Source organism: Sus scrofa, chromosome 13, assembly GCF_000003025.6.
Source record: "Sus scrofa isolate TJ Tabasco breed Duroc chromosome 13, Sscrofa11.1, whole genome shotgun sequence".
NCBI lineage: Eukaryota > Metazoa > Chordata > Mammalia > Artiodactyla > Suidae > Sus > Sus scrofa.
The window spans coordinates 170,214,013-170,234,206 of NC_010455.5; the positions used below are offsets into that span (position 1 = coordinate 170,214,013).

A 20,194-nucleotide genomic window follows, 5' to 3' on the forward strand; every position below is an offset into this window, starting at 1 on the left:
TTTTCTAAACAATTACTTTCATTTTCACTATGCTAATAGAAAATTGATTATATTAGGACAAGTAGATTACTGAATAATTTTATGAGTTAACATGGGAAATTAGATGGCATGTCATGTACCTTGGTGGTGACAGTTAATCCTTTTTGAAGATAAGTTATGCTGTATATAATTTTTTTAATGGAATGGCACATATTCCCAATGGAAACTAGAAATTTTCAATCGAACTTAACTATCAGAGCTTAACATATTAATGAACCATACCAAAAAGTTTTCTGCAATGGACAATAATGTTATTCACCTCTCAATCTACAATGGTATGTTAGTAAAATGTTTTTATTCCAAAAAAGAGAACCATGAATTTGCTAGCTGGCATGTCTAAAAATTTCTGGTTCAAATTAGCCTAAAACCACCATGATTTTTTTCTTTAATGTATTTATTTAAAGGAATTTATTAAGATGACCAAACTAATTTGGCTGATGAATGGCCAACAGAAAATGAATCCATGCAAACATCTAAATGGCCAGCTTTTTGTAGTCATGATTCAGGAAGAAAATTGGTATTATTTGATGTACCTAACAAGACAATTACAGAATTTATTGAACTAATGCAAGTAAAGTTTCTATGTCACAGTACATGGTGAAGAGTAGATGCTTAAAAAACACTAGTTTCCTTATTTTTTCTATGAAAATTCAAAATTTGTATTGTATATATGAAATAAAATGATAGATATATTGATATTTTTGCAAGAAAGGGTATATTTTGGTAAATAAATAAAATACATTTTATTTATATGTGTGTTATTAAACACAAAGAATGCTATATATATAACAATTTTCAACAAAAATTATATAATCATCATTGAACTTCTTTCAAAGGAGATTTCTGATGAATATCTTTGGAACTTTCAGCTATAGAAAATTCAGTGTGTTCACTCAGTTCTAAATGGAAGAGTTAAAGTTCATATCTGTAACAATGTCCTTTAATTAAATATACATACTAATTAAGCATATCATGCATAAAAAATTAAAATGAATAAACATATGGATATTTCATATATGTCTCCAGGGATACTAGCACTGTTGGCATATCTTAGTGCATATGATTGAGAAAGTTAATATTAATTGTTAATAAAAATACATGTTCTGTTTTGTAATATATTTTGCACTTTTTACTCAGTGAAGTAGAACCTTCTTCCATTACGTAAACGCTTTCCAAATTCAGTGGGCATAAAAGACAACCTATACTGAAATGTTTTCTCTGACTTCTCTTTATATATTTAATATAGTATCAGGAAGTTGGCCAAATAACATAGTATTTCCTCCAAATTGAAAATTAAGTTAAACTATTATTAGTCTATAATTCAATGTTGTTTCTGTGCTCATATCGAAATTTTAATCATAGACTTATAGTCCAAGCTCTCAATAGGACTTCAACTTTCTAAAACAAATACACATTTAATGTTATCCATAATTAATGTCTTAATGAAGCAGGCTAAAATGGCAATAAAAATAGCAATGCTCGACCCCGATGGGTACAGGTTAGTCATATAATATTGGGTTTGTACAATGAATGTGAGGTAGGCATTATGCTAAGGGAGAGAAGAAAAATTAAGCCACAGACCCAGCTAGTAGAAGAGCCAGATTACATAATAAAAAGCATTGACTTATGATTGATATAAAATATAATTAAGTAAATAATTATCTGGTAATAAAATTCCATATAACTGTTATGAAAGGAATCAGTAATACTATAAAGAAGAAAATAAAACTTTAACTTTAATGGGAAGATATTTCTTAGATTTTTTTTTTTATCCCTTAGTTTTTCAATGATCACCAGATACCTCTTATTATGATAGTTAACCATGAAAGGCAAATATGAGGTGATGTGTAAGAGCACCCATACAATGTCATTTCCAATTAAGCTTGGATGTGGACTTGAAACCTCTTCTAAATTGAATACCATTCAATTGGAATGGGCCAAGGAGGTGAAAAGTTTCTACTATGCCTAATCTAGACTCCTGCCTAATATTATGTTATATATTCATAACATATCCTTTATATTATATTCAGTAAATACAATAAAAATAGGAAAAGTCCTGAAGTAGTTTGAAGGATATAACTTCCTTAGTTATGGGAAGTGGTAGGTAGAAATCTAAAATGGTACCTGTGTAAAGTGAACGTGACCCTGGAGATATGAGATCCTAAAATTATAAGAAAAAAAGGGGGTTTCCCTGAAGTGACTAAATTGAGACTCTTGAGATTAAGAGATTAACCTGGGTTATCTCTGTGGGCCTTAAATGCCACTGCAGTATCTTTATGAGAGACAGAGTGAGCTTTGAAGCACAGGAGGGAATGTGACCACAGATGCAGAGCTTGTCATGATGCAGCATAAGGAATGACAGCAGTTACCAGAAGTTGGAAAGGGCTAGGCATGCTTCACTTCTAAGGCCTACAGAGGGAACATAGATCTCTAGACACTTGGATTTTGGACAAGTGATACTAATTTCAGACTTCCAGCCTCTAGCCAGGTAGGAGAACCCATTTTTATTGGTTTAAGCCAACATATTTGTGGCAATTTGTTAGTAGTCACAGGAAGCCAATACAGATTTTGATATCTAAAAGTGGAATGTGCTATAAGAAATACCTAAAAATGTGGAAGTGACTTTGGAATTTGCTAATGGGTAGAGGGAACTTTCAAGCATTTGATAGAAAAAGCCTGAACTATTTTAAACAGAATGTTGGTGGGCATAGGGATATCAAAGATGTTTTGTTTGAGAGCTCATAAGGAAATAGAGTACATTTTATAGAAAACTGAAGAATGTAGGTTCTTGTAATATAGTGGCAGAAAACTTCACTAAATAGTATATTGAGCAACTATGCATTTGTCTTTCAGATAAAGATAGTATATTTACTATTATCAAAAGAGTGCTGTCAAATATGAGCAAAAATGAATATTGTATTCATCAAACATCTACTGTCATTCTTCCCCCTCTCAGAATAACTAACTTGATTCAGTGATTGAATCATAACTTACATGAGAAATAGTACTTGGCTCAGGAAGAAATGGATAGAGTTAAGTGAAAAATGGTATTTGGCTTAGTGATATTAGTCTTCACAATGAAAACAGAATATATATAATATACATATTGTTTTCTAAATAATTTACCTTTTATTATTCTAGTCACTACATATTTTTATTAAGTGAAAGGAAAAAATGTCTAGAATGCATCCTTGAAATTATCTGTACTACTGTGCAGCCAAAAGAGCAAACTAAAAGTCAAAAAAAGGAAATTGAGTCAAGATAGCTAGTCTTGATTGCCATGTTATTAAAATCATTACACTTCTAAAATTACTGACAACCTTAAATCCCTGAGGTAAAATGACTGAATGATTTAGGCTGGAATACAGAGAGTATGTTTTCAGCTGAGAATAAGCATATGGATTGAAGTAGATTCTCACTGATAATGGCACTTGGCTTAGAAATAATTTATACTAGAAGATTTCTTTTTTTTTTTAATGGAGGTTCATATTAAATTGAGAAAAATGTTATTTCTTTGCATTGGTTCAGTATATGAACCATAGAATCTATTTAAAATATTTCTTAATATTCACTAGTCAGTGTTCTAAAATGTAAAAAAAATGGATTAATTTGAAATAGCTTCAAATTTCTAAGTATTAAAGCTAACTACAAACAGTTGTAGCATCAAGAATATTTGGGAAGCTTTTTTGAACTTGCTTTATGTAGAAACAAGGAAAAAATTGAAATTCAAATGTGAATATTATTGTAAATAAAGCCTAAACATCACACTATTATCATTTTTTTTCTTGAGCTAAGTAAGAGACTAAATAATCATATATCCATGCTTATGACCTCATAGGAAAATTCAAAGAGCACTCTTTTAAACTTAGAATAACTACAGTGGTCTCATTGTCTACATCCTAGTGTATTTTTAGAGAACTAAGCTTGAAAATATTGACAAAACCTTCAAAACATTAAAAGAAAACAAGTATTCTGCAATATGAGTTAGAAAAATAAAGGAAGACAAAGGGCTCAGATAAAATATGTATTGTAAATGGTGTTAAATAATTTAATTTTAAATTTACCTGTGCATTTATTCAATTGCCAATGTCAGAGCACTTAGGTGGTTCAAAGGTACAATTTTGAAAGTATGATTTCTAAAACAAAGTATTTTTGTCCATTTAAAATTATATGCCCCAAATGTACAATGTTCCTTACATTACATTTTTTTAAAAAAAGGACATGTATTTCTGTTCTACAATTAGATTGCAACTTTTTGAGAACAGATTTCATGCTGTCTCCTTTGTTTATCTCAAGAATCTGGCATAGGATCTACAAGAGAAAAAAGATTACACACTGAACATTTACTGCTTATTAAAAAAACTAACATTTGATATTAAAGGTTATATTTTTAAAAACTCTGGTCATCTGCAAGACTGTGATACTGAGCAATTATTTTTTTAATTATTATTTTTAATACTTATTCCAATACAATTGTTTTTCTACTGTTCAGCATGGTGACCCAGTTACACATAATGTACATATTCTATTTTCACACATTATCATGCTCTATCATAGGTGACTAGACATAGTTCCCAGTGCTACACAGCAGGATCTCATTGCCAATCCATTCTAAAGGCAATAGTTTGTATCTATTAACCCCAAGCTCCCAGACCACCCCACTCCCTCCCCCTCCCCCTTGGCAACCACAAGTCTATTCTCCAAGTTCATGATTTTTTCTTCCTAATCCAAACATCTGTGGGTGGACATTTGGGTTGTTTCCATGTCTTGGTTATTGTGAATAGAGCTGCAATGAACATGCAGGTGCAAGTGTCTTTTTCAAGGCAAGTTTTGTCTGAATATATACCCAAGAGTGTGATTGCTGGGTCATATGGTAGTTCTACGTATAGATTTCTAAGGTACCTCCATACCGATCTCCATAGTGGTTGTACCAGTTTACATTCCCACCAACAGTGCAAGAGGGTTCCCTTTTCTCCACACCTCCTCCAGCATTTGTTATTCATGGCCTTCTTAATGATGGCCATTCTGACTGGTATGAGGTGGTATCTCAAGGTAATTTTGATTTGCATTTCTCTAATAATCAGAGATGTTGAGCATTTTTTCATGTGCTTGTTGGCCATCTCTACATTTTCTTTGGAGAAATGTCTATTCAGGTCTTTTGTCCATTTTTCAATTGGGTTGTAGGCTTTTTTGCTGTTGAATTGTATAAATTGTTTGTATATTCTAGAGATTAAGCCCTTGTCAATTGCATCATTTGCAACTATTTTATCCTATTCTGTAAATTGTCTTTTTGTTTCCTTTGCTGTGCAAAAGCTTGTCAATTTGATTAGGTCCCACTAGTTTATTTTTGCACTTATTTCTGTTCTTTAGGAGACTGACCTGAGAAAATATTCATAAGGTTGATGTCACAGAATGTGTTGCCTATGTTCTCTTCCAGGAGTTTGATGGTGTCTTCTTTTATATTTAAGTCTTTAAATAATTCTGAGTTTATTTTCATGCATGGTGTTTAGGGTGTGTTCTAGTTTCATTGATGTGCAGGCAGGTGTCCAGGTTTCCCAGCAATACTTGCTGAATAGACTGTCTTTTTCCCATTTTATGTTCTTGCCTCCTTTGTCAAAGATTAGTTGACCATAGGTGTCAGGGTTTATTTCTGGGTTCTCTATTCTGTTCCATTGATCTCTGTGTCTGTTTTGGTACAGTACACACTGTCTTGATGACTGTGGCTTTGTAATAGTGCCTGAAGTCTGAGAGGGTGATGCCTCCTGCTTGGTTTTTGTTCCTCAGAATTGCCTTGGTAATTCTGGGTCTTTTGTTGTTCCATATAAATTTTTGGATTGTTTGTTCTAGTTCTGTGAAAAATGTCATGGGTAATTGGACAGGGAGTACATTGAATCTGTAAATTGTTTTGGGTAGTATGGTCATTTTTACAATACTAATTTTTCCAACCAGGAGCATGAAATATCTTTCCATTTCTTTACATCTTCTTTAATTTCCTTGATTAATGTTTTCTAGTTCTCAGCATATAGGTCCTTTAGCTCCTTGGTCAGGTGTATTCCCAGGTATTTGATTTTTGGGGGTGCAATTTAAAAAGGCATTGTATTTTTACATTCCCTTTTTAATATTTCATTGCTAGTATACAGAAATGTGACTGATTTCTGAATGTTGATCTTATACCATGCTACTTTGCTGAATTTATTGACCAGTTCAAGTAGTTTTGGGGTTGAGTCCTTGGGGTTTTCTATATATAGTATCATGTCATCTGCATACAGTGACAGTTTTATCTCTTCTCTTTCTATTTGGATGCCTTTAATTTCTTTTGTTTGTCTGATTGCTGTGGCTAGGACTTCCAATAATATGTTGAATAACAGTGGTGAGAGTGGACATTCTTGTCCTATTCCAGATTTTAGTGGAAAGTCTTTCAGTTTTTCTCCATTGAGTATTATATTTGCTGTGGGTTTGTCATAAATGGCTTTGATTATGTTAAGGTGTGTTCCCTCTACACACACTTTGGTAAGAGTTTTTATCATGAATGGATGTTGGACTTTGTGCTTTTTCTGCATCTATTGAGATGACCATGTGGTTTTTGACTTTTCCTTTGTTAATGTGGTGTATGATATTGATTGATTTGCATATGTTGAACCATCCTTGTGCACCTGGATGAGTCCCACCTAGTCGTGGTGTATGAGCTTTTTTATATGTTGTTGGATTCAGATGGCTAAAAATTTGTTGAGAATTTTTGTGTCTATATTCACCAAAGATATTGGCCTACAGTTTTCTTTTTTGGTGGTATCTTTGTCTGGTTTTGGAATTAGGGTGATGGTGCCATCACAGAATGTCTTTGGGAGTATTCCTTCTTCTTCAACCTTTTGGAAAAGTTTTAGGAAGATGGGCACCACTTCTTTGTATGTTTGGTAGAATTAACCTGTGAAGCCATCTGGTTCTGGACTTTTATTTGTAGAGAGTGTTTTTATGACATATTCAATTTCATTTCTAGTGATTGGTCTGTTCAGTTGGTCTATTTCTTCTTGATTCAGTTTTGGCAAGTTGTAAGTCTCTAGAAAGTTGCCCATTTTTTTCAGGTTGTCAAATTTGTTGGCATACAATTGTTCATAGTATTCTCTCATGGTTTTTTGTATTTCTGTAGTATCCATTGTGACTTCTCCTTTTTCATTTCTGATTTTGTTTATTTGGGTTTTTTATCTCCTCTTCTTGGTGAGTCTAGCTAGAGGTCTGTTGATTTTGTTCACCTTTTCAAAGAACAAGATTTTGGTTTTATTGATTTCCTCAATTTTTTAATCTTGTTTATAATTTCCTCTTTGATCTTTATGATTTCCTCCCTTCTGCTAACTTTAGGTTTTGTTTGTTCTTCTTTTTCTAATTCATTTAGGTGGTGGGTTAAGTTGTTGATTTGAGATTTTTCTTCTTTTTTGAGGAAGGCCTGTATTGCCATGAATTTCCCTCTAAGAACTGCTTATGCAGCATCCCATAGATTTTGAATGGATGTGCCTTCATTATCATTTGTCTCGAGGTATTTTTTAATTTCTTTCTTGACTTCCTCATTGACCCATTGGTTTTTTAAGCATGTTGTTTTGTCTCCATGTAGTAAGTTTTTTTCTCATTTCTTTTCCTGAGGTTGATTTCTAGTTTCATGCCATTATGGTCAGAGAAGATACTTGAAATAATTTGTATATTCTTAAATTTGTTGAGGTTAGCTTTGTGCCCCAGTATGTGATCAGTTCTTGAGAATGTTCCATGTGCACTTGAGAAGAATATTAATTCTGCTTTTTTTTTTGTATGTAATGTTCTGAAAATGTCAATTAAGTCTAACTTTTCTATTGTGTCCTTTAGGATCTCTGTCACCTTATTTTCTATCTAGAGGATCTGTCCATTGTTGTGAGTGGGGTGTTAAAGTCTCCTACTATGATTGTATTCCCATCAATTTCTCCTTTTATGTCTGTTAGTATTTGTTGTAGGTATCTGGGTACTCCTATATTAGGGGTATATATATTGACGATTATAATATCCTCTTCTTGAATGTATCCCTTAACCATTAAATAGTGTCCTTCATTGTATTTTTTAATGGCCTTCATTTTAAAGTTCATTTTGTCTTATGTGAGTATTGCAACTCCTGCTTTCATGTTTTGTCCATTGGTTGAAATATCTTTTCTCATCCCCTCACTTTCAATCTATATGTGTCCTTTGCTCTAAGGTGGGTTTCCTGTAGACAGCAGACTGAAGGATTTTGCTGTTTTATCCAATCTGCCATTCTATGTCTTTTGATTGGAGCATTTAGTCTATTGAAATTTAAGGTGATTATTGATAGATATGTATTTATTGCCATTTTAATTCTTGTTTTTCAGTTGATTCTATGTTTCTTTTTTCTTCTTTTCTTTTTTGGGTTGGATGGTTTCCATTTATTATATGCTTGAGTACTTTTCTTTTCAGTTTTTGTGACTGTAATGTTTGGTTTTGATTTGTGGTTGTCCTGTTTTTTAATTATGTTAAGCCCTTCCTATATCTGCTTGCTTTTGCCTGATAATCATATAGGCTCAGATACATCATTAAAATAAAAAAAAATCTATTTTTATTTTTTTCTTACTTTTCTTCCCCATGTTGTATGATTTTGATGTCTTTTTTTTGTTTTTTTTTTTTTAACATCTTCATGTTTAGATCTGTATGCTGGCTTCTTTAAGTGATTGCTTTCCAATTGTGGTTCCTCCATACTATTCTTCTTTATCTCTTTTCTCTCTCTCTCTCTCTTTTAATTTAGAGAAGCCCTTTCAGTATTTCTTTTAGAATGGGTTTAGTATTTCTGTACTCTTTTAGCTTTTGTTTGTTGGAGAAATTATTTATTTCCCCTTCTAATTTAAATGATATTCTTGTAGAATAGAGTATTCTAGCACACAAATTTTTTCCTTTCAGCACTTTAAACGTATCTTGCCACTCCCTTCTGGCCTATAGTGTTTTTGTAGAGAAATCAGCTGATAGTGTTATGGGGGTTCCCTTATAATTAATGTTTTGCTTTTCTCTTGCTGCCTTTAGAATCCTCTCTTTAACTTTTGCCATTTTTATTATAATATATCTTGGTGTGGGCCTATTTAGGTTCAACCCATTTGGGGCCCTCTGTGCTTCCTGTGTCTTGATATTGGTATCCTTTAGATTTGGAAAGTTTTTGGCCATAATTTCTTCAAATCTATTTTCCCCCCCTTTTCTTTATTTTCCTTCTGGAATTCCTATTATGCATAGATTGGCCTGCTTTATATTATCCCATAGGTCTCTTATATTTCTTTCATCTTTTTTCATTTGGTTTTCTGTCTGCTGTCCTGATTGGGTGATTTCCATTATTTTATCTTCCACATCACTAATTCATTTCTCTGAATTATTCATTCTGCTCTTTATTGCCTTAAGCTCAGTTTGTATCTCTGCAAATGAATTTTCTAGTTTTTCTTGGCTCCTCCTTATATTTTCTAGTTCCTTTCTAAAGGAATCTGAATTACTGTTAATATCCTTTCTTAATTCCTTCAGTATTTTCAATACCTCCTTTTTGAACTCAATGTCTGTCAGACTGCAGAGGTCTGTTTCATTGTTGTCTGCTTTTTCTTTAATTCTCCTGTTTCTTTTACTGGGAATGGTTTCTGTGCTTCCTCATCTTGCTTGTGTTTTTCTTTTTCTGTGTGTTCAGGGAAGCCAAACTGTAGTCTTGTAAGGCTACTTCTATGCAAGAATAACCCTTTGTATTTTGGGGTAGTGGGTTATGGGAGTTTGAATATTTTCTGTTTCTTTCTTTGGTGTGAGCAGGCTGTTGTTCCCAGGATACTCAGTGTGTTTTCAGGGAGAAGGAAGCAATGGGTAGGTCAAGCAGTCCTTGCCTGGTCGTTGGGCTCTCAAGAGCAGCAAGGACCTGCAGGAAGGTGGCACAGGCTAGTCCTAGTTGCAGGGCCCTGGGAAGTGGTAATAAGTTCTAGGCAGATCTTCAAGGTGACCAGAGCATTTGGCAGTAGCAAAAGCAGGGTGCTTGAGTTCCCAGGGGAGCATGAGCAACAACAGATTGTGTTTGATTGCAATATGCTCCTCTGAGGTGATTGGAACTGCAGGTGGTGCCTGTTCAGGGACCCCTACTGGTAGCAGGCCATGGCCATCTCTAGAGTCATTGATAACTGTTGTGGCTTGCCCCCACCTCCTGTAGACCATGCATGACACAACCCATCTCACTTATCCCCCATATGAGGTGTTGTAAAGGGTGCTCCTAGTTGCAGGATCCTGGGAAGTGACAGAGGTCAGGCATGTGGGTACTGCTCAGAATGTTAGGCAGTGGCAGCAGCAGGGCGGGTGTGTTCCCAGGGGTGCGAGAACTACCAATAGATGTTGTTTGGCCACAATGCCCTCCTCTGTGGTACCCTTTAGGTCAATGGGGCCACAAGTGATTTTTGTTCAGATATCTCCAATGGCAGTGGGCCATGTCCACCTCTGGAGTCAGTGATGACTGCGGTGGTTTGCCTCTACCTCCCTTAGACCACACAAGAAGCACCCTATCCTGCTTAGCCCACGCAGGAGGTGCTGCACCAGTGGCTCCTAGTTGTAGTGTCTTGGGAAGGGACAGTGACCAAGTATCTGGGGGTCACCCAGAGCATTTGGCAGTGGCAGCTGCAGGATAGGTGTGTTCCCAGGGCAGTGAGAGTAATAGCATATGGTGCTTGGTTGCAATGCCCTCTTTTTTTCTTTTTTTGGCAACCCCTGAGGTGACTGGGGTCTCAGTGGAGCTCACTCACAGGCCCCAGTGGTGACAAGCTATGCCTCTCTCTGGCCTCTGAGAAGAACACCACAGTCTGTCCCTGCCACCTGTGGATCGTGCAAGAGGCACCATGTGGCACTTAGCCCCCTCATGCCCTTAGCCCACACAATAGGTGCCTGGCCACCCGAAGACTGCACAAGAAGTGCCTCATCTCCCTTAAATGAACAAGAGGCTTCTTGCTGCCTGTAGCCTCCACAGAGCTGCCCCACCCTCTAAGCCTGCAGGCATATGCATGCTCCAGAACAGGGCATCTCCTATGTTGGCATGCCCCTCCTCCTCTCCCTTCCTCAACAGTGGCGCCTTGCCTCTCCTGTGGGTCCAGACCTTCTCCTGGGTTCCCTCTGCCGTGATGTTCCCCTTCTTAGCCTGTGGTGCACTGCTCCTTAGCCCCTCATGCCATCCCCAGTTCTCTCCCCGGGAATGACCTCCAGAGCCTGTCTCAGTGCCCAGCCCCCATCTAACGTCTCAGGCTGTGGTGTCCAAGTCAGTGGTTCAGATGATCTGTGTGGCTCTCACTCTGCTTTGCTGTTCCCAGTCCAGCTGCTGCATTTTTCTCAGTGACTTTGAGGTCTCGCAGCTCTCACTCTGCTTTGCTTGTATCAGTCCAGCTGCTACGCTTTTCTCAATGACTTTGAGGTCCTGTTGACTCAGCTGATCTTTTGTCAGTTAGGTGGCTTCCCAGGAGGTGAGTTCCTTTTCTCCCTCACAGCTTCCTCTCTGTAATGCTAGTCCTGTCCTGATTCCTTCACTCTCTCTTTTTTTTTCTTTATTTGTTCTACCCAGTTATGTCAAGAGTTTCTTGCCCTTTTTGGAGGTTTAAGTTCTTCTGCCAGCATTCAGTTGATGTTCTGTGTAAGTAGTTTTACATGTAGATGTGTTTTTTTGATCTTTTTGTGGGAGAAGATGTGCGTGACCTCTTACTCCTCTGCCTTCTTGCTCCACCTCCTGAGCAATTATTTTTAAAGGAAGTCATTCCTTTTTTTTTTGGCCACCTCTATTGCATATAGAAATTTCCAGGCCTGGGGCTGAACCCACACCAAAGCTGTAACCAGAGCTAGCACAGTGATGCCAGATCCTTAATCCACTGAGCCACAAGGGAACTCTAAGAAGTCATTTTATTTTTATCTTTTCATCCATCTGTGTATGTGGGTAGGTACCCTCCTTCCTTCCCTTGTCTCATTTAGAAGAAATTTAAGACAGATAATTAGTAATAAATAATTCATGAAATTCCATTATGGTTATATATGAAATGGCATGTAGTAGTCAATATAGAATTTTTTCCCATGAAATAATCTAACAAATATATTATCAATGGCAACAGCAGAAGTATTCATATTCATAAGCACTTAAAATGTGTCAAGCATTATGCCTGGTAAAAAGGGATCATTAAAGGAAGTGGGACACAGCATCTCCACTCAGGCAACAACCAATGTCATGGACTAAATTTGACCATCCATTGCTTATTTACATAAGAGCTTCAGACATTTGAGGGCTAGAATGAAAACGAGTATTGTTAATTTTTGGGGGGAATGCTTATCTGCCCATTTGAAACTTTAAAATAATAATTTTAATTACAATTGTATTTGATTTCCTTTCCATAATAAGGATGTTTGTATCATTTAGAAATTAAACCTCCCACCATTTTATAGTTACAAGAACATCAAAGCTAAATTGCCATATTTTATTTTTAGAATAAGAAAATTTGCCTCATAATTGAGCAGCAATGAGAGTATATTTAAAGAACAATGCATTTAAATTTAAGGATGGGATGATATATTTAACCTATCCCAAAAAACACTTATGTAGAAAAAGAGGTACAGCTAGCTTTGTTATCTGATACCATTCTCTCTTTCTCTCAAATTATGACCTAGATGGGGTTGGTTAGTTTAATTTTTCAGAGTACCATTCTGAGTAGGCTAACATCACAGCTTTGATTTACAGGTTAGTTTCTTAATAGATGCTTATCTGTTTATCACAAAAAGGCTGAGTTAATAATAACCTAGCTGAGATAATGCAAAAGATTTATTACCAATAATAACAGTATACTAAAAAGTGTATGTTCTACTGTTACAGTATCACGTTTTGCTTCTATATGAAAAAGGACAGCACATCTCTGAAGAAAAGGATATACTTTTCTTTCAGTGAATGTGATTAATAGAATAATGTAATAAATATGTACTTTATCATATTAAATTAATTATGCCTATATTGCACAAAACCCCCTGGAACTTCAGTAGAAAGGTAAAAGCATTGCTTACCAAAATAGGAAAGGATAAAATGATGAAGAAAGAAAAGTTAATTTCAAGCTTCAAAGAAGATATTATAGGTAATGGAGGTTAAAATAAAATTGAGACTATAAAAGCAATTAAGAATGTCCCTTTAAGGAGCAATGCATGAGAGACTGTGATAGCCTCAAATTGTTCATATTTGCATAGAAAAGGTCACAAGATATCATTGGATTGTTAACACTAGGCATGCAACTTCCTTAGAAAAGGGAAGTGAGATGCATATTCCATTATAAGATATCGGCTCTCCTTAGACATACAATGTATGTAATCACTATTATAATATTACACAATTTTCATATTTTCCATAGGAAAAACACACTTTTGCTTGATTTTCATAGGTAATTTTTCTTCTGAGAAAACTCTTGATTGGAACTTTCTAATCTTCAGCATAATTACTTATATATATTCTAAATCCCTGTGTCCCTGTATGAACTATGAAAGAGTGTAATTCAGTTACGATTATGTTGGTTTTTTATTGTGCTGCAATATATTACAAAATGTGAACAGAGAAACAGTAGTGTCTGTCTCTGGTATTTTTCTCATTACAACTTTACATAATGTGACAGGTTTGAAATACAATGACAAACATAGGAAAGAACATTTTTCTGATAATACATATCTTTGTGTTTTCATTAATCCTCCAATAGCCTTAAAATAAAGGATTGCTAATTGAAAAAATGATTCTAGATGCCCTGAAACATAAAAGAGCTCTATATCAGTTTATGGAGTAAGTGATTCAAAGTTTCTGCCCATTGTCATTCTTATTAAAGTTAATGATGTTTGACCCAGACTGTAGACATTTGCTTGACCAAAGACACACAGAATTGTTAATTATAATTATAATACCTGTGCTGTGCATAAATAGTAATAGTATTCTTCTGTTGAGGTTATGTGTCACGAGAGCTAATCAAAATTGCATGTTGAATTTCAAGGAAGAACATCTGCTTGGAGTATATCAAACAACAACAGATGTTGCTAAATCAAATAACTATCAATCTTAGACTCATAATGTCATTGTTGGTTGTTTACATTCAAAATATAGCTTCATATGGACAAGGAACATATATCATGTAGTCTGGAATACTAACATTAAGTAAAGTATCACTTAGTTGGAAGCCTACTAACAATAAATATCAAAAAACTTGTTCTGCTTTTTATTTCAGATAAAATGCCAAATGAAAATAATAAAAGCTAATAGATGGTTGAGAATGTTTTATGTTTTGGTTATGTTTTTTCTTTCATTTACATTTTTCTTTGTTTTAGCAAAAGCACCTGTACATATATCTTTCACTCTTACAATGTTCTATTGGACCATTTACTAGAATGAACTCTAATACATGGCATAATTCACAGTCATCAGAGAAAAATCAAATTATACTTCTAACTTTGCAGTTAAAGAGAAAATTGCTAATTTTAAAAATGTTTTCACCAACAAAGTTTAAAATGTTTTCTGTTTAAGGTATAATTGAGAACATAAGATTCTTTACTTAAATTTCAGGTTTTTAAATATAGAAAGATAAGCCCAAGTATTTTGTTTTGAGGTCATTAGAGTGGTTTTGATCATATACATTTATAAAATTATCTATATTTCCTTATTGTGAAGAGTGGTTACATTGACAACATTTTTTAACTTTTTTCTCCCTACCAGATACATTTTAAGATGAAGAAAAATAATTTTTTGACTTAAATGTATGATTCCAAATATAACTATAATACTCAAACAAATATTATTAAACCTTTACAGAGAAACACAAAATTATGGAGCATTTAGAAAGTACCCTATACTTTCTTATATTATAGACTTTTTCTATGCCAACAGCTCTTAATTTAATCCATTAAATATTACTTTCCAATTAAAACACAAAGCACATCTTTTAACAAAGAGTCCCAATGACTAACATTAAAGGAAAGACAAAAAGGTAAAAAGAGTAAACAATAGCCAAACATTCTCTCTTCTCAATCCACTGCTATAAAAGATCAGTTGCATCATATTGACATGGATTTAATATTTTTATTTAAAATCACTATCAAATTATAGTCAGGAATGTAAACTATATCTTTAATATGTTTATTTAAAAATAAAAGTAAAATTTAGTCTCTCTGCTTACTAAAGATTCACATGTTTGCTGTATCAATTAGAATATTATTTACATTCAAACTACTATAATGAATGATGATAGCTCTTCTTCTAATTAAAAGTACTTTGTCCTTTTCTGAGATAATGAGCCTTCAACTTGCCTTCCAGTGTCACCAGGCTCAAAAGTGCTAAATTCTAAAGCCCTATAGGTTCCTAAATCATCCATTTGTTGTCTTTTTTCCAAAAGGAACAAATTTGGTTATCTGTCCCTAAAGTTGCCTGCTTATACTGTACAGGATATACTCCTACAAACTTGAATTGTCTTGGTCTTCAATTCAAAATGTCAAAGAAGCAAATGAAACTGAAAGGATTCATTAACACTCTTGTATTTCATTTTGAAATACAAAAAAAAAAAAAAAAAAAAAAACATTGGAAATGGAACAAATATATCCCACAATATATTAATTTAAATACTATGTATATTTCTAGAAAGTGTTAGAACTTTTATTACCCTACAACTATGATTAAATTTGGCTTTTTCAAGTTGTGAATATCCAGACAACATGCTTAACTCTGATTTGATTTATTATAGAAAAAGTTACATTAATTTTACAGACCATATATAGCATACTTCTCCTAGAAAAATAATTTTCTGGAGATATTTATTTCTAACTGAAATTTCTAGCTAAGATCAGTATTAATCTTCAGAGTGATAAATAACACTGATTAATATTACTCTATTTTTCCTAGTTGTAAATATAATGGTTAAAATGTATATCCTTTAAAAATAATATTAGAAGCATCTTCCAGTATTTGAAAATCACTTATTTGTTAAATTTCAATTTATTTTCAAGTCCAAGTGCAACAAATATATTAATCTGCATATTAACAATTGTTGTGTGTGTAGAATTTATTCTGATTTGCATTTCTCGTTTTAAGATGTGAGAAACACCCTAATAGCAATAGAAGTTAATAAATATTTTTAATATTCCATATTACACATTTTCAAATATTGCAAGTTTATGGCACTGACATCAGAATAAAACAAAAAAACTCAACTTTTATATTTCCTACCTTGGTTTTAACTAGCTTTTCTAAAACTTCATCTATATTTACATATTGATCACTGCTATCATAAATAATGTTACAATTTTTCTTGTTTTACCTTGACGCAGTCTGATTATACCAGGAATGATTAATCTGCTTACCTGAAACAGAAAGAAACAAAACATGTTGTTAGTTTCAAAAGAATATTTGTCTGAAGTCTGCAGTGGACAAAATAAGAGATGGTGAATAAATAATCACAACTGTCATTCCAATCTATATACTCCTTTGCATCCTAGAGATCTTTATGATTTTGACAAAATCAAATGGAATAAATTGTTCCCAAAACTACATAGGCAAAGAACCTTTACAGAGACTTGGCGGAGACTATATTTTTACTGAGTTGAAGACATCTATTTTTGTCATTTCTCTTCTTCCATCAGCATACAATGAATCAAGTAAAAAATACCAATGAAAGCTTTGTGGAATTGTATTACTTCCAAAAAGATCTTAGAAACACCCTTACGATTGATGTATTGTTCACGGTTCTACTACAGTATCAATCATACTACCCCCATTTATCTGCCTAGGAAATTTTAGAATTCAGGTCTATTTAAAATCAGGTTTAGTAGTAATGAAATGGAAATAGTAAAGTATCTAAATAATTATGCTAGGTCTATGATTTACATATCATATTACATGTTGCATGGCATGTACATTTTATGTGTCATATGTCTATAAATTTAAAGCAAATTATAGCTCTATAGTAAGACTAGAACTATGTCATTTTTTTAACTTTATCTTAGCAAACTTTAAGGTGAAGCTCAATAAAATGTTGGGATGATCTAAATTAAGAGCACTCATGATCCCTAAAATTTGACATTTTGAGAAAGAAGCCAAAATTCATAGGGTACCTAAATCCCTTTCAATAGGTGAGGCATTACTTTAAGAAGTAGTTTATATCAACTGAACTATATGAGGTCTGGCATTCCAAAGGTTTCAAGTGTGAAATGTCAGCAACTTATTTGAGATTGTAAATGAAAAAAGATACATTTAAAACTCAAACATAATTAAATTTACAAAATAATTAGCTGCTTATTCTCATAAGTTCCTTTGGAATATATGTTTTACATTACACATTTTAGAGTTTATGATCTCTCTTTGGATTCTTTATTTTTGAGTCAGTCTTTTCTGAGTCCCATGTGGTCAGAAAGCCTATCTACTTTTTGACTCTAACATGTAGCACGGTGTTAGACAGGTAGTAGAAACTCAAAATGTGTTTTGTAGTATTAATTTGTTGAAAGAATATTTGATCTAAAAATTAGAAGTTAAGCTATTGTCCAATAGAATCTAGGAGAATTGAACACTAAGTATGCAGGTATCTTTGTTTATTTGGTTATTTAGCTTTTACTTGGTTCAGTTCAATGAACAAAATTTCACTAAACTTTTTAAAATTAAAACTGGAAATAAAATAATAGTGTTTCATGGTTCAATAAACTGGAATCTTACATCAATAGGACATTAGGGAGTGATTTCAGGCAATTTTTGGCATATAAAAAATAATTCCAGATTGCCATTTACCAATAAAAATGTAATTCATTTCACATAATATCTGTATTGTGAGGTAGAAATTCTAATTAGAATATTTTCCAATTAACATAGTTAAGGCAGATTTGCACATTCTAAGTAAATCACAGTTTTCTTGGGTGATATTTCTTCTACATGTAAAATGGTGAAAAGACAGGTAGCTTCCTTTGTTCTTTTGAATTTATCTCAGAGGGTCTTCTGAAGAATTCTAAAAACAAACAGACATACAAACCAAAAAAAACCCTTATAAGCAGATACATGTAGCTTTTTAAAAAAGATTCACAAGAGGCCTATAATTATTTTGACCATAGTTTTGACTAATTACTCTTCCTTTTTTTTTCCTCCTCATGGAGTCAGTTGTGCTTATAAGTATTTATTTTCTTTCTTTGCTCCATTACACATATTTGTGATAATCTGGGCAGTGAGCCCAGATTGCTTTATTTTTTGTTTATTATTTGTAGACTGTCCTAGATTCTTTTGAAAGGGCATATTCTAAATTATTATTACCATAATTATAGGAAGATTGGCACTCTGTGAGATTATAATATAAGAAGATTCTCTCATTATTTCATAACAAACTAAATACCATACTTTTTAAAAATGAGTAATGCATTACATGGATAGAGTATTTTAATATTTCCTACATGTCTAGACTGTGTTCAGGACACTGTAATTTTTAACTGTGTCAGGCTATTATCTGAAATCAGAAACCTATCTATAGACTGATTTTATTTCATTTCTTACGTAATTATTTATTACTGTCACATGTTCCATAATGTTTCTCTTGAAATATGAGAGTGTTAACAAACCATCACTTTTAATGTAGCACAGACTATCTCTACCCTCATAGACAAAATTACAATTAAATTCCTTTAAATTATAGGCATGGGGCATAATATGGGGCATAATATTTAAAAACTAAAAATAATACATATAATTTGAATCATTTAATTATATAATCTAATGGTGTCTATGTCTATTTTTTAAAATATAATCACTGAGAAAGCTGAATCAATTTCCTAAGCAGACCACAGTGGCCTCGAGGATATAAACTGTAATGTTGCTTGGGCCAGGATAGTGATAATATACTGCCAGCCATTACCTTCCCAACATACCCTGCTGCCTGGCTCTTGTGAAAACCCTGTACTAGTAGTTCATGGTCATTTCCACTTTCTCTTACTGGGTTTATTTATAGAACTCTCCTCCCAGATCCTGGATTCTTAGATAGAAACATAAGATTGGAAAGAACTGTAGATATGCTATAGATATTAAATGTCTAACAGTAATGTCTAAGGAAGTTGAATGATTTGCCTAGGGTGCTACAGAATTTAATTTCCAGCCTAATGATTTTTTTTTCATTTTATTTTAGACATCATCATCCTCTTTTCTCTTTCAAAATAAAAAAAAAATAAAGAAGAATTTATTTTTTGCTTTTTAGGGCTGCACCCGCAGCATATAGAGGTTCCCAGGCTAGGGGTCTAATTAGAGCTACAGCTGCCAGCCTACACCACAGCCACAGCAATGTGAGATCTGAGCTGAGTCTGTGACCTATACCACAGCTCATGGCAATGCCAGATCCTTAACCCACTGAGCAAGGCCAGGGATCGAACCCGCAACCTCATGGTTCCTAGTTGGATTCATTTCTGCTGCGCCACGACAGGAACTCCTCAAAATAAATTCTTTATGAAAACACCAATTATAATCTAATGTATTCACAGAAGACTTGTGACGTATATAACTGAGCTTTATTTGAACAGTAATCTCTAGCCACTCTTTATGGTAAACATGCACACACACCCCTTTTATTAACATCTTTTCAGGATTAGGTTCTTTATTTCTGACTTTCTCTGCTCAGCATCTCTACTGATTTGTTCTCTTTTTAAAAATTACTCAATGAATTTTATTACATTTATAGCTGTACAACGATCATCACAACCAATATTACAGCATTTCCATCCCAAACCCCTAGAACATCCCCCCAATCTGTCTCCTTCGGAAACCATAAGTTTTTTAAAGCCTGTGAGTCAGTATCTGCTCTGCAAAGAAGTTCATTGTGTCCTTTTTTTAGCATGATAATTTCTAGGTCCATCCATGTTGCTGCAAATGCCATTATTTTTTTCCTTCTAATGGTTGAGTAATAATATTCCCTTGTGTATATGTACCACATCTTCTTTATCCACTCCTCTGTCAATCGACAGGTTGTTTTCATGTCTTGGCTATTGTATATAGTGCTGCAGTCAACACTGCAGTACATGTGTCTTTTTGAGTCATGGTTTTCTCTGGATAGATGCCCAGGAGTGAGATTCCCTATCAAATGGTAATTCTATTTTTAGTTTTCTAAGGAATCTCCATATTGTTTTCCACAGT

General features: G+C 33.8%; 1 protein-coding gene across 4 annotated transcripts in view; it reads right to left on the reverse strand.

Moving 5' to 3' along the window:
* The window catches only part of CADM2 (cell adhesion molecule 2), a 1,071,168-nt gene that overhangs the window by 532,066 nt on the left and 518,908 nt on the right, over window positions 1-20,194 (reverse strand). The window lies entirely within an intron of this gene.